This window comes from Cnephaeus nilssonii (genome assembly GCF_951640355.1).
Source record: "Cnephaeus nilssonii genome assembly, chromosome: 19".
NCBI classification, from domain to species: domain Eukaryota; kingdom Metazoa; phylum Chordata; class Mammalia; order Chiroptera; family Vespertilionidae; genus Cnephaeus; species Cnephaeus nilssonii.
The window spans coordinates 25,376,182-25,391,075 of record NC_137090.1 but is presented as its reverse complement, the minus strand read 5'-3'; the positions used below and the strand labels follow the sequence as shown (position 1 = coordinate 25,391,075).

Sequence of the window (14,894 nt, the reverse complement as noted above, 5' to 3'; positions counted from 1 at the left end):
TGAAGGATGGAGGTGGAGTCTTGGCCAGTTTTCTGCTGGTTTATTTAGACAAACAAGGAGGCCCTCTTGCCTGATCCCCTCAGAACCTTCTGTAGGGTTTTTACGTTTTGTCGGGATGAAGGAGGAGGGACCGACCCGTGCCATCATTGCTATTCTTGCCACAGTCATTTTAATTTCAGCGCGCGAACGTGGCAGGCTGCACAGCCAAGTCTACCGAGTTGCGGGCTGTGTGGAGTTGTGATTGCTTTCCTTGATGATTTCTTGTTCAAATCAGCGGTGCTCTTAATTTTCCAGATGAAGTAAAAAGAAAATTGGCGACTCCCCTCCCGTCCTGTGTCTCTTCCTCCGGGTTCTCTGAGCATGACTCTGATTTGGAGGGTTAATATTAATTAGGAGCCGGTTTCGACCTCCGTGGCTCCATGAGGGAGCTTCAGCTGTTGTGACGAATGTGGCTCCTTTTCGCCTCTGTGTGTGTGTGTGTGTGTGTGTGTGTGTGTGTGTGTGTGTGAGAGAGAGAGAGAGAGAGAGAGAGAGGGAGAGAGAGAGAAAGTTTCTGATGTAAAAGCCAAAGGAATAAGTATATATAGAGAAAGATGAGGGCCTGACCCCTCAAGAAATGCAGCAGCTTCTAGCTCTTCAGACAAGAACAGGAGAGAGCAGGGGCGTCTGGAAATTCTCCCTCTATTTCCCGCTCCCGCTCAGCAGCATGGGGCCCTGACCAGCTTGCTGCCGCTGCTCTATGCCTCAGTTTCCCTCGCCGTAACTGAAGCTTGTTTCTTTCTTCAGCTTCCTAAAAGAGGCAGGACTCATTTCCTTGGTTTCTGAATTGGGTGACATTTCAGTTTCTCCGAGGGGAGTCCCCTGTGAGGGCCGGTCACAGGGAGACGCTTCGTTTTGTGCTGAGCCTCGGGGTCCTTGCTTCCAAGCCTGACTCGGTCTTTTGGGGGAGGGTGGCGGACAGGGTCAGGATGGAGAGGCAGGAGCCCTGGGGAGGAGGTGGCCTGCTCTCCTCAGGTTGGATCACGTGAAGGGTCTTCCTTTGGCCTCTGGGTTTGGGTTGGTTTTCTTTCTGACAGGGTGGCTGGCAGGAGGGAGGGTGGCTGACCATGGGTGTGTGTTCCAGGCATGGTGGGAGAGACCCGGCTTCTGGTTCTTAGCTCGGTGCCGATAAACTGAATGTGAACCCAGGCTGGTTGCCTCACAGCTTCATGCCTCGGTTTCCTCTTCTGTAGACTGAGGAAGAACGAGGGGGTGAGTGCTGGGAAGCAGAGGTGCTTCGGGTTTAAGAGAATAGGCTTAGAAAGCAGGCAGTCTTAGCGTTTTATTTCTGGCCTAATAATTACTACATGACGTGACTTTGCTAGTCCTCGCTGTTCCCATCTGTCAAGTGGGATAATGTAATACAGTCTTTACCTTACCGGGGCGTGGCAAGCATTACGTGTGACAGTGTTCATAAGTGCTTAGCACAGTGCCTCGGGGTGTCGAGCGATTTATATGTGGGAGCTGCTTTTCCTGTTCCCAGCCACATAGCGGCCTGACTGAAGAAGTTTCCCGAGACGATAGCCAAGGTGTGGCGAAGGCAGGGCCACATCAAGAACACATTTGAGCTGCACAGACTGACTCTGATTGGGCAGCGCTTCCCATAGAGAGAGACTCACCATACAGAGATTTCTGGACCTTCGATCCTCAGCCAGGCCCCAATCTGGGATTGCGATCCGCTGTGATGAGGATGACACAGTTCCTGGGTTTGCATCGGGCAGTGGACATATTCAGTAAACAGCTTGGTGTAGGATCCATTATTGGAGAATAGTTACCATAAATGGTGTAAATATGCGTTGGCTGTTTCAGGGTCTCCTGTAGGCTTTTAGTAAGGCTTCCGGGGGAAGTATGTTGAGGCTGAGCTTGAAGGGTGAATACAGGTGTGAAGTGGGGGTGGAGGATCAGGGTGCATTCTGTGTGCAGGCGGGAGGTGGGGACAGGTGAGGCTGGGCCCTGTGCTGATCTTGTCCTAAGAGGATTTAAGAAGGGATGGGAAATGATCTGTTTTGAGTTTTGAAGAGAGATCACTGACAGTCTGTGGAAAATGACTTACAGAGCCCCAGGCAGATGTGGAGGGATCGGTGAGTGATCTGTGTGAGAGGAGATGGTGGCCTGGCTGGGTTCTTGGCGGTGGAGCCCAGTGGGTGGATTTGAGGTGTGCGTGTGGATTGGAGCAGCGGCGGGGTGATTTGGTCAGCTGAGTGGCAGGTATTAAAGGGCCAGGCAAGTTTGGCTTGTCTTCTGTGGATGGAGCCCCCAGCTTCCACCTTGGTATGAGCCTGGCGAAGGGGGTTGAAGTTAACCCTTTGGCTGGAAATCTGCACACTTTTGGATGTACCTCTGGGGGTAAACTTTTTTTTGAGTGTGCACGTATAGACTTTATTTATAAATGACACACATATACTACTGTGCTAAAATATTATATACCTTATAAGTAATAGACAAATAATTAAAAATAAAAGGAGATGGAAAACAAAAAAAAGCTAAACACAAATGAAATGTCTAGTCTTTTCCCCCTAAACCCTACTTTGGGAACTAGAGCGTTAGGCAATGGGGAGCCATTCATGAGTTTTAGGGTGGGGGTGGCTTGGTTAGATGGCTATTGGGGAGGAGCGTTCTTTAAGCCAGAGGCCCTTGGGTGAGTTCTGCTCAGGCCAGGGGCCCATGGGAAGATGCCCACATGGTCTTGTTACCATGTGGGGGCTGGTGAGTCAGGGGCAGGAGACTACGGTGTAATATCCCCCCACTTCCCCTCTCCCTCGAAGTGGTCTTGGCAATATCCTAGGAGGTGTGTGAAGGCTCCCTGGGGCTTGATGTTAGCTCGTCTGTGTGTGCTCATCTCACAGGAACACGTGACCAGGTTTATTCCTTTGTGGTCCAGCGGGTACCTATCCTGTCCATCCAGAGGGCCGAAGGCCACAGTTGTCCATGAAAGAGCAGGTCTCACGTGGAGAACACTGGATAAGGAATGCAATGCCACCCCGCCACTTCCAAGCCCACCTGGGCCTCTCTCCCTTTTGTCTGCTGGGTCGATGATAATACTCCCCTCCCCAACTCCAGAGGCTGCGAAGGACACGGAGTGGGTTGCTCTGTCTTTGCAATCCCGATGTTCCTCTCGTTGCCTCTCCCAGCAATTTGGTAGAGCTGCTCTCCCTCTTCGGCTGGGTTCTCGGAGGCTGATTCCGGTCCAGCCCGCTCCATTTAGCGCTTCCTTCGAGCAGAACCCAGCCAGGGATCTCGCCTTCCAGAGAGTGCTTTGAAAAGCCGTGTTTCCCAACAGACTGCAGTTCAGTGCAGCCGTGCTGGGCGGAGGCCGCTAAGCTGTTTTTACATGTGAGAGGTGAGCAAATCAAAGGGGAGCCCGCTCTGCCTCAAGTGAGGCCTTTTGTGTAGAAAGGACCTTCTGGAGTGAAGCGTCAGGCTGACTGACAACTGTCAGCGACACACCTGCTCCGTGGGTGACTCCGAGGGGAACCAGGGCCGAGAGCACACGAGGGCTGAGAGCACAAGGGTGCCCAGAACCGGAGCTGAGCGGCCCGGTTGAGATAAAACGGCCTGGAGACACGTCTTCAGCTCGGATGTCCGCAGAGCTAGGTGGAAGCAGCTGGCTGAGAGCGTCAACACTGAGTTTCTCCCTGCTCTCACTTCCCTGCCTTCACTAGTATTTCCTTTGAGATCAAAGCAGGGAGACTACAAGTTGCCACTCCAGGGCTCGGTATCAGACCACGTTGGTGTCCCTTGCTTTGTGACCTTGGGGTTTTGTGACTTTGCGTGGGGTGACCGGGGTTGCTTTCAAACACGGGGTGGGAGGCGTGTGGCCGTCTCGAAGTCAGAGGGAGCTCTTAGAAACACCCAGAAAGGACTTTGTGAGGGAAGCAGCCCGGACAGCCAGTCCCTGTTTTCCGAGGACTGCCGGATATGAGTGTGAGGAGTCTGGACGTTTCTGTTTGTTAGCCTTGCTGCTCCTCCGAGGGGCTGCCTGGAGGCAGTTTCGTTCTGCACGGAGACAAGGGACGGGCCTGAAGCATCCCTGCCCCTGCCGGCCGGGTGAGACATCTGCCGCTAAGACGAGTCGGCCCCCTGAGCCCTACCTCTTGCTCAGGTGCCCGGGAAGCGCCTGCGTGGCCTTGGCTTTCAGGAGCGGAGGGTGTTGCTTTCTGTCGGACGAGTGTCCAGATCTCAGAATTGATTTTTGATGACAGTGTCCCCCCATTTCCTCGCTTCCCCCCTCCCCTCCTGTGTGTTGTAGGTGGGAGGAGGGTAGGGGTTGTGTAGAAGGGAAATATTTTAGCTTATCTTCTGGTTTTGCATCCGTCGCTGTCACTCTAGGCAGATGTTCCTAGAGAATCCTGAAGGTTTTCTAATTGAGTCTTTCACCTCCGCGACAAGGTATTACTCACCTCCTCAAAAGCTTCTCCTTTACGCCCTGTGGGGGCAGGGAGAGGGCAAGACGCTCTTCTTTCGGGGAAAATTTGTCTGTGGAAGAGGCTTGCTGGCTGGGCGGTTGGGTGGCCGCTATTAAAGGTTTAATAACTGAGGAGGCATCTGGGCCCCTCCGAGGCAGGCAGCCCTCTGGCCGAGAGGCGTTTGCTTTGAAAACAACGTGTTCACCTTTAACTGCAAACGGCTGTGACGGGAGTTGTATTTAATTTTAAATTGCCCATGTCCAGCAGCCCTCTGTTACTCTTCAAACAATAAAATGTTTTTCATCTTCCTGCAGCTGTGTGCTCCGTGTGGGGGCTGGCCCTTTTTGCGGGGAGAGGGAGCTCGGGTGCCCCTCCCCGCCCCCGCTCTCCTTTTCCCTTTCAAGCCGGCGGGGGTGTCTAGAAAGCAGGTTCCATTAGGTGTGGAATCTCCACCCACAAACCCTCCAGAGTGAGCGGCTGGGAGGTTTATAAGCAAAGGCCAAGGGGGGTCAGCGAGTAATGGCAGCCCCTGGGGCCCAAGTGCTTCCTCCTGGCAGAACCCAGAAGTCGGTTTCTGTCCCCAGCCCTTTCAAGATCCCGTATCTTTTCCTCTCAGCCCCTGCCCCCCAACTTCAGGGGGCTTGATTTGTCCGTGATAATCAGAAGCAGATTTTGGCTCCTGATCCATTACAGACGTGTTTGAGATGGATGCCAAGCCATAAGCCACTTGAAGAGCATGTGAAAGTATGTTTACATCAGAAGAAAGGGAGGAAGAGAGAAAGAGGAACGAAACGGGCTCTTCCAGATCCCCAACAAAAACCAGACAAACAGACAATCCTGAAACGGCAACACACAGTAACAACAACAACACCACAACTCCATCCAGGCCCCCAAAAGGCATGGGAAGGGATTTGGCTCCAGAGTCAGCAAAATTGGGGAAGGATGTTCAAAGGGCGGAGGACACACGTGGCGGCCCCGGAAGCATGGGCTTTGGGGGTGCTTTCCCAGAGTCCGGGGGCCACTCGGGCCCCAGGCTTGGTGGAGGGGGCAGGTTGGTGGGGACGCAGGGGGCGCTTTCGCACGGGGCCCAGCGGGACCATGTTTCTCTCCAGGATGCCCCTGAGTTAGGGAATACCGATTGCTCTGTATTTGTAAACAATCTTAAAGGGACGTGGTGCCAACAAAAATAGCCAGCTTCAGGAGATTACAGTGTGTGGGGGGCTCTCCACAGGGGAGCCCGTTGCTCATTGCTCTGGATCAGCACGGCCCAAGATTTATCTTCCCTTTTTTAATTCTAAAAAAGGGCCTGCAGAGTTGAGCAAGGTTCGAGTATTGGTTTCTTTCCATCCTTGTCAAATTTTTTTTCCTCTTCTTTAATGGAAGTGCCCAGTCAGCCCCCCGTGGGCCCCACCCTGCGTGGTTGTCCAGGTGACGCCTGGCCTCAGAGGTTCCAAGGTGGACTTCCTGTCAGCTGTGCTTAAGGCTCCGTCTGTGCTGATGTCCCCCACCCGCATCCCCAACCTTTGTGGTTCAGCCGCTGGCCCAGAACTCACACTCGTGTCTCCCCAAACGAAAAGGAAACCTGGGTATGGATGTCAGGGGCGTGTGTGTGTGTGTGTGTGTGTGTGTGTGTGTGTGTGTTTCTCTCTTAACAAGTTTGTTGTCTGTAGCTGTGCAGCCACAGCTGCCTTTGAAATCTGGAAACTGTTTTTTGAAAAAGCAACTGGTGGGAGGGTAGGAAGAGATGGTATTTAATCTATAGTAACAGATTAAATACTCTGACCCCCAATTTTTAAAGAAAGCATTTAGTTAAAATATTGTACAAGACAGTTATTGAGAAGAAGAAAGTTTTTAAGTTTGGGATTCCTGTTTATCCTGCTGTAGGCTTTTTTCTTTTTTTTTTTTGGTCACCATACACATGAGAAGTGGGCTTAACGATGCCATCTCCTTCCCCCACTGGGGAGAGGCTGGACCCAAGTGGCACCTGTGGGCAAATGGGAGGAGAGAGGGTAAGATGGCTTTCTCCCGTGCCCTCAGTCAGCTGGAATTAAAACGGCCTTTTTGCCTCTGGGGGTGAGTTGGTAACAATTTATCGAAGCTACTGAGCTGAGCAGTGACATTTCTTGGGTTTTGCTTTTGCCGTAACCCCGCTCCCTTTTTTCTAGAAGCCTCGGAGGAGGAAGGGAGGTTTCTGTGCATAGATGAGCTCCAGTGTCTCAGAAGTTTCTTTCCGACGTTTTAAAAAATGGTTCCCATCCCTCAGCTGGGACTCGCCTTTTCAGATAAAGATTCCTCCCGGTTGTCGGAGCCAAGCACAGGGGGTTGCTGGAGGGCCTTGAACACACTCTGTTTTCAAGGTTAGGGAGCAACCAACTTTCAAGGGAGGCGTATGGAGGGAGGGAGAGTTGTCTGAGTTCAAGGGCACCGGGTTTCTCCCCTCCTAGGAAGAAAGCCTTTGTTTTTGTTTTCTTTTGCTGTCTTCTTCCAACTGCTTAGAGTAAATAGATTAGCAAATGGGCCCGAACCAAAGGAAGCTAAACAAATGCACAAACACAGAAGTTTGCAGCGGACACAGACAGGGCTCTGTTCGGGGGCCAGTTTGCACCTCTACATTTTCATGTTGACCCACATTCTCTCAGGCCTGCTCCTGGTACTTGAAAATCAGAGAAAAAAAAAGAAAAAGCTGGAGGGGTGGATATGACACTTTTCAGGACTGAGGGGATAGGGGAGAGTGTGCATAGCTGTGTGCTGTTAGCAGCCTTCAAACAGAGTCGCTTGTGGGCGATCTGGGCCCCCACAGTTGTGCCTGGGAAGCTTGTGTTCTTCGTAGTTGTTTTGATTTCTGTGGTATGGAACCGAACGTTGAAAACCGGTTACAGGAACGTCTCCCCAAAGAGGTATTCCCGAGAATTTCTGGGTAAAAGGAGCCCTGTTTTCCCAGCAAGCATCATTATATTTTTAGAAATGTTTTCTCTGCTCATTGCCCATCAGTTAGCGAGGCTCGTCGCACTTTGTGTCATGTCGCTCTGATTTCCTGAACAGGTGTTTGGATGGATGAGGGGTTTTATTAAGAAAAAAAAAAAAAAATACTGCAGGAGACTTTTTGTCACACGAATCAATACCTCTTCATCCTGCGTGCATGCAGGGGAGTTGGGGGACGAAATCAGTTTTCTCTTCCTGCCTTTGATGAGGGCAAGAAAAGGGTCATGCTATTCACATTAGCCACCTACCTTTCCCTCCTTCTTCCCTCCCTTCTCCCTTCTCCCTTTTCTTTTTTCTCTCTTTTTTTTTTTTGACTGATACCAGCTCTTTGTCCCATTTCCTGCGTTTTGAGAGTACTTTCACGTGGGCCAACAACTGCTGGCTGTAGTTTATTTACTTTATTTTTATTTTTTTGCACAAGGAAACAACTTACACATAGATTTTTAAAATTTTTTTTAGATTGAACATAGTTTTTAATAGTTTGAGGGAGGAAAATCCTGAAGGTGGTTACTGGCAATCTCCTCCCCCCCCCCCTGCTCCGCCCCCTCCCTTTGGAGCTCTGTGCCCTGGCCTTTTTCTCAGGGGTCGCTAATAAGAACTGCTGGCCTAAATCAGTGTCTCTGAGAATCATTGATTCACTAATTGCTCATAATCGAGGCCCGGCTTCCCCCTCCTGCTGAGAGCACTTTTGTTTTCCGCTATTCTGTGGGTTTCTGGAGTGTTTAAGAGGTACCCAATAAAAGAGTTTGGCATGCCACAGTTGCTAGTTGTGCTTCTCAGAGGTGACCACGCCACTGGTATCCGGGCTCCATAAACAAGGGGTTGCCAGTGACCTTTCCCAAGGTCGCTTGTCTGCTGGAGAGTGGATTCCCCAGCCAACAGTGTAGGCCTCAACTTAATTTGTTCCTTTCCTAAGGCAAAATGACCTCCCAGTAAACCTGCCCTTTTTTTTTTTTTTCCAGTGAACAAAATTAGGAAAGGTGTGTTCTAGCAGAGTGCAGGCAGCATTGGGAGGAGACACCGCTAGCCTCTCATTAAAATGCTGGGGTGGGGTTGGTTAATGTGAAGTGCAGGGTCCTGAGGTCAGAATGCAACACGCAGGGAACCGAGTGGACCCAGGAACGAAGTGGAGGCCCAGAGGGGGGCTGCCCGGGGAGAAACTGCTGAGATTTTGAAGCAACATTTCTCTTGGCATTGGGAATTGAAAAAAAAGCAACCCCACTTGCTCCATATTCATGGTCTCTATAGTACTCCGTAAATAAGTGATCTCCAAAAGCTCTTTTCTTTTTTTGGCTAAACCTTCATAATGAGACCCTTCCCAAGGGCCTCATCGGGAGCCCAGGAATGCCTCCTTGCAATGTTAGTGTGGGAAATTAGTGCAGCCCGAGGAAAGGAAGCACAAGACTGCGCCCCTCAGTGAAGACCCAGCCCCGGGGGACCACCCTCCGTGTCTTAGAGGCTGGTGGGTTTGGAGGCCTCACTGTATCTGAGTTTGGTAACATGTGACTTGTTGGTTCCCACAGATTGTTGGAGGCCAGGCCTGGGGAGCAGGTATGATGCGGACAGGAGAGCGTGTTAGGGACAGTTTTCAGAGGGAGGACTGTCATGTGTACATCGCAGTCCTAACGTGGCTCCTCACCCCAGGGGCTTGAGTTGATTCTCCCACCTCGGTTGACCGCATGCTTCTATTCTGCACTGAGTTGCTTTGTGTTCGCGTTTGATGTTCTGCCTTGCTTTGGGCGTCCAAACACAGGTGGGCACTGGGGCTTCTGTTTGGTGCTTCTCGGCCTTTCTGCTGGTACCTGGGGCATTGGAAAGCCCTTTTCCAGCCTCGTTTACACTTATGCAGTTGCAGGCCAGCAGCGAGCCTAGCCCTCCTTTAGTAAGTTGTAAACAGTCAGTGGGTTCCATCCTCAGGCCCTGCCTACAGGGAGGCAGGATGTCCGTCTCAGCGGGTTGTGACTAGAACCAGAGTCCTGTGCTCACCTTGCTGTGTAGCACACCGTGGCCCCTTGATCCAAATCAACAAAATAACAGACGGGTGTAAGGTTTGGCGTAAGAGTCCTGGCTTCTCTGGGTCGTCCTTTTCTCTGGCCCTGGTCTGTACAACCTCCTCTCTGTCCCAGCTGGATCCAGCCTGGCTGAGCAATCGGGGCTGATTAAGCACCTACTGGGTGCCTGGCATTGTGCAAGCTGCCAGGCAAGCCTTACTATCTTCATTTGATAGATGAGGCTCAGAGAGGTTATGTAAGTTGGCCAGGTCACATAGCCAGGATTCCATCCCAGTACTGTCTCTAAGAACCAGCCCTCTCTACCATACCACCTCACCTTGCCTCTCTTTTCCCAAACACCCCACCACAGAGGGATAGAAGAAGCCCCAAATCCACCCCTCGCTCTTCCGGCTGCTCCTGGCACCGCCCTGGGCGGGCTCTCTCACATCTACCCTGCTGCTATTTCCAGAAGGGGATCTGTCTCATCTATAGGGTCCCTTTAGGAAGGAGGACGGCCCAGCACAATCCCCCACTCCTTTCTTCTCCGCCCTCAGGGGCCTGCTGAACTGAGGATAAACCTCTGGGTCATTTGGAGACAGAGTCCTGGCTTCTCGTGGGTCGTCCTTTTCTCTGGCCCGGGTCTGAGAACAAAGATGAGGGAGGTTGGCTCAGATCGGCACAGACCCTCAGCTCTCAGCTGAGGCTAGACCTTAACTTCCAGATTATAGATCGCTTCGGTTAGGTTTCTCACTCTTGCTTGATTTAGTGGGGTGGTGGGAGAGGGTGGTGGTAGGAGCCGAGGCCGTGGGAAGATTGTGTGAGTGTGAATGTTAATTACTTTCAACAGTCTAGCCCAGGCTTTTCAATCTTGGCACTGTTGACATTTTTGGGCCAGATAATTCTTTGTTGCTGGAGTGGGGGGTAGGGGTGGAAAGGTAGGGTGCACTGTGTATATTGTAAGAGACTTAACAGCATCCCTGGCCTCTACCACTAGATGCCAGTGACACCCCTCCCCAATTGTGACAGCTGAAAATGTCTCCAGATGTTCCCAAAGGTCTCCCGGGGGCACAGTCGCCCCTGGTTGAGATTCACTGGTCGAGCCCCCCAGGGCTTGTGTACAGAAAGGTGGGTAGAGGCTTGTGTGTGCTCTGAGGCTCTGGTCTGCGTAGGTAGGAACCTGGACAATGAAATATTTGTGGGATCAAGGGCAGGAAGGCACCCAGAGAAGTCACCTGCCTGGCCTCGGCCCCTGACTGTCCTCGCTGTGGTCCAGTGGAGGGCAAGGAGAGGGATGTTTTCCGGGCCAGCCTCTCTGTGGAGCTTTTCGTGGGGGGAGCCTCTTTTTGCAGTGACTTCGTGCTCGGGGCCCTCGGGGGTCCCGTGTTTTGGGCTTCAGGACTTTGGTTCCTAGCTCACGCGTTTGATCTGCCCTGACCTCCTCTGCACACGTGATCGGGCTCCTCTGCATGCACAAATGGACTTGTATTGGAAATGAATCCGTTAAAAAAAACCAAAATACGTTTTCTCGCCAGGACTATGCCATCCCCTCTTCCCTTTTATTCCTTCTGTGCCGTCCAGAGAGCCTTGAAGGGCCGTCTGGTGAGATTGGTTGGCCTGTGCTTTCCGAGGCCCTGATTAAGGCACATTATCAAATGGAAGTTGGATGTTGCTGCTGTGCTTGTAAAAAAGTCATCTGTGTGCCGTAAAATCCATCGTAGCTCCCTTGGTGAGAAGGAGGGGGGCTGGGAAATACTTCCCGATGGGAGTTTAGTTTCCAATGGTTTGGCTTCCGTGCTGGAGGAAGGCATCTGGTCGGCACAGTGTCCTGAGATCCTGCTTTCTAGCTCTTGGTAAGTGAGCGAGTGAGTGAGTGAGTGAGAGAGACGCTTGCTAACTGATTGGTGGGAAGCTCCGAGACAAGGCTGGGTGTTGCCAGCAAGTTGCCAAGCAGTAGCCTGAGCTATTGAACTTTGGGGAACCAGATGGCTTTATGGGCCCGTGATGTCTCGGTGACTTTTGCCTCCCTTTTGTTTAGAACAAAAGGTGCCTGTTTGTCCAGTTGGAACGGGGGTGGGGAGTCTGGGCTTGGAGAGGCAGTGTAGCCTAGTGGTTGAGAGCACAGACGCAGGGACTAGGCTGCCCAGCCAGGTGTAAAGGTGGGACCCGGAGGTAAGGTGTTTAATCTGTCTGTGCCTCAGTTTCCTCATCTATAAAATGAGATGAAAATTACAGTACCTACTTGGGGGTGGTTGTGAGGAGTGAATGGACGGAAAGGACTGAGCCTAGAGCCTGGCAAGGAGTGAGGAAGTCACTCTGAATTTATATTATTAGCAGTTATGTTATGCTGGAACGGATGGTTAACCTTGCTCCTGAGGTTTTATGACAGTGGCTCTCACACTTCACTGTGCAGGAAAATCACATGCCCTTCCCTGGACGTGTTGGAATTGGGGTCTCGGTCACGGAGCCCAGGAATCTATGTTTAACATCCCAGGTGGTGCTGATGCAGGAGGTCCAGAGAGAACTTAGTGGCTCCTCAATGGCAGCGTTTATCAGAATCTTGAGGAATAAGGGTCCTAAATGGCATCGCAATGTCCTCCACCCCGGATTATCTAGAAACGGTTCCGTCCACTCCGAGTGGCCTGATTCGGGCCCTGGGTGGGCATGGCTGCAAGCCGCCCATCTCTGCCTGTGGTCAGTCCTGCCCACGCAGTCCTGGGACTGGGCCCGTACCAGTGGCAGTGGGCGAGGGGAGCCTCATGTGCTCTGGCCCCCAGAGCTCCCATTCCTGGCTCAGCCTGCGTCCCACACTCGGCTCTCCCTTTGCTGACGAGAGCCGCCGGCCTGTTTTGCAGGTTGTGTCATTTCAGTGGGTAACTGGTATGTGTGTGCATGTGTGCAGAAGCAAACATCAAAATGTTTGGGGAGTGTTTTAGGAAAATAGTGAGGAGCAGATTGCCAAGATTCGCTTATATGTTTCTTTTTCTTTCCTATTTGCTGTGTACATGTGTGATCAGCATCCTGGAGCGTTTCAGCTTTTCTTACCCCAACTGTTCCTTCTTAACAGCGGAGAGTGTACAATTCAGCACCAATAATACTGAGCAATAAATAACCCAGAGAAGATGAATAGCCTTGTGTGGTGGTAAATTAAAGTTGATTTATTGCACATAATATATACAGGTGCTCTAATGTAATTAAGCAGCGAGGCTTTTAATGCTGCAGAATCTGAAAGAAGACCCAAGAAAATTGGGTCTTAATAAGGCTTATTGAAATAACAGCTAAACATGCTGCGTAGTACCACTAGGGGATGTTGAAAGATGGACCGACCCGATGCTTTTTCTTAGGTGCAGAGATGACACGCCTGACCCGTTCTCAGCAGGGCACGAACTGGAACTGTTTTGCCTGCGCCAGGACTGGGCTGCGCTGAGTTGCCTACGCAGTCTGGCCTCGCCCCTCTTGTGACCAGCAGTCAGGTGGCTGGCGGTTGAACACGCTTTTTCTGAGTGAAGGGCAAGGGAGCTGAGGAGTATGGAACTCATGACCTGGCCTCATTAGCACCCTGTGCTCACTAACTGGCCAGGCAACTGAGGGTTGGCTCACAGGGTAAATTCCCTGATCCAGGTCCCCTGCCATGGGCCAGGCCCTGTGCTGGGCATGGGGAGACAGGATGAAAATAAGAAGCAAAACAGCCTCCTTCCTCAAGGGGGTGTTGGGGGAGGCTGGTGTGTAAGCGCAGGATGGCAGAGAGACTGTGGGAACTGCTGAAACCGAGGCAGAGGTGGGAGAGGGCAGGCTGAGCTGTGGGGCTTTAACCCGGGGGAAGGGTGTAGGGTGAGGTCAGGATTTGGATAGGAGAGGAGGCTGAGCAGGTGGAACGTAAGGGAGGCAACATATGGATGTTTCCCTCTCTCCCTCTCCCTCTCCCTCTCCCTCTCCCTCTCCCTCTCCCTCTCCCTCTCCCTCTCCCTCTCCCTCTCCCTCTCCCTCTCCCTCTCCCGCTCCCTCTCCCTCTCCCGCTCCCTCTCCCTCTCCCTCTCCCTCTCCCTCTCCTTCTCCCTTCCTCTCTCTAAGTATGTCCTTAGATGAGGATTAAAAAAAAAAATTTGAAAGGATGGGGGTGAGAGTTGAAATCCCTCCCTATGCCTTAGACCTGGTGACTCCAGCAGGTGAGGTGGGGGGTACAAGGAGAGAGGGTACATCAGTGCTGAGACAATATTGGTCTAAGAGCCCCCGGGGGTGCTTGTTAGAAACAGAGGTGGGCGTCTCTTATCCCTAGGGTTCTCCCATTGCTGGGGTTCTCCATGTCTGGGACTGTAAACAGGTCCCCAAGGCATGCCGAGCCTGTGGATCTGGTCTCACTTGGAGAGGCGGTTCCAGGGTTCCCTTGGGAGTGAGTGGGTTATTCCACAAAGAATGTCGGGAGAAGGAGCTGGTGTGGGACCAGGAAGGGTGGAAGAGTTCCTACAGCTTTTCTGTGAATTGCTTTTGGGGCTTTAGATTTCAGGGAGCTGAAGGACATGCAAATGTACCCCTTCACACTGAGAAATGGACCCTCCAGTTCTTAGGTGTGCCCCACTTTGAGAAAACCCTTTATACAAAAACCTTGACTTCTGGAACTAGCCGAGTCAAGGAGAGAGAATTATTCCTGGTACCAGGGTTTTCAGAATAAGATTCTTTTAAGTAATGAACTGTTCTTTCAAACCAAAATAAGATTTTTGTTTTCTCTGTAGAGGGCTTCTATTGCAAAACTGAGGACATTTGAACAATTTACTGCTTATGTTGCACAAGGTTACCAAAAAAAAAAAAAAAAAAAAGTCTGTACTTGGTCAGTGGCATTGAGAACCGCTCCTGAGCATCAGAGCCTAGGCCCACCGGCCAGGGCAGGGTGAGGGACCCAGGGCCCTGCTGCTGGAAGGACCTCACACGACATGTGCTGCTTCAGGCTTGGTGTGGAGGCCCACCGAGAGGTTGTCACTGAGCGGTTGTGCCCTGGACCGAGGGGCCAGGCGCGGTGGGGTGGAGGCCTGCTGTGAGCGCCTGGCCACGGGCGCCCGATGGTGGAGCCCTTCCTTCCGTCCCCGCCTCCTCCTGAAACTGGGACAGTGCTCAGCTGTACCTTGCCATTACTTGATTATTTGTAGAATTAGAAAAGGCTCAAGTGTCTGATCATTATTTTTCCTGGATATACAGCACATCCTCTGAATATCTAATCAGTGCCTCTATTATTATTATATTAAAGGAATACAGGATGTTAGATGTCGTAGATGGCTGGGCATTGCGTGTTTACTTTTGCTGAGGTTTGTTCGGGGAAACTTAAAAATGTTCTTGTGTCACCCTTGAGTGTTTTCTGCCCCTGTGGTTCTGCCTCTCCCCAGGGGTGTGGAGATGACCCAACGAAGGCTTTTTGAGCCTGGCTTATTTTCCTCAGGTAGAATGAACCCTAGAACCGGGAGCATCCAGCTCCGACTAGCACCAAACT

General features: G+C 51.7%; 1 protein-coding gene across 4 annotated transcripts in view; it reads left to right on the top strand.

The window, feature by feature from the left end:
- MSI2 (musashi RNA binding protein 2) overlaps window positions 1–14,894 on the top strand; it is a 360,515-nt gene that overhangs the window by 19,320 nt on the left and 326,301 nt on the right. The gene's annotated exons all lie outside the window — the stretch shown is intronic.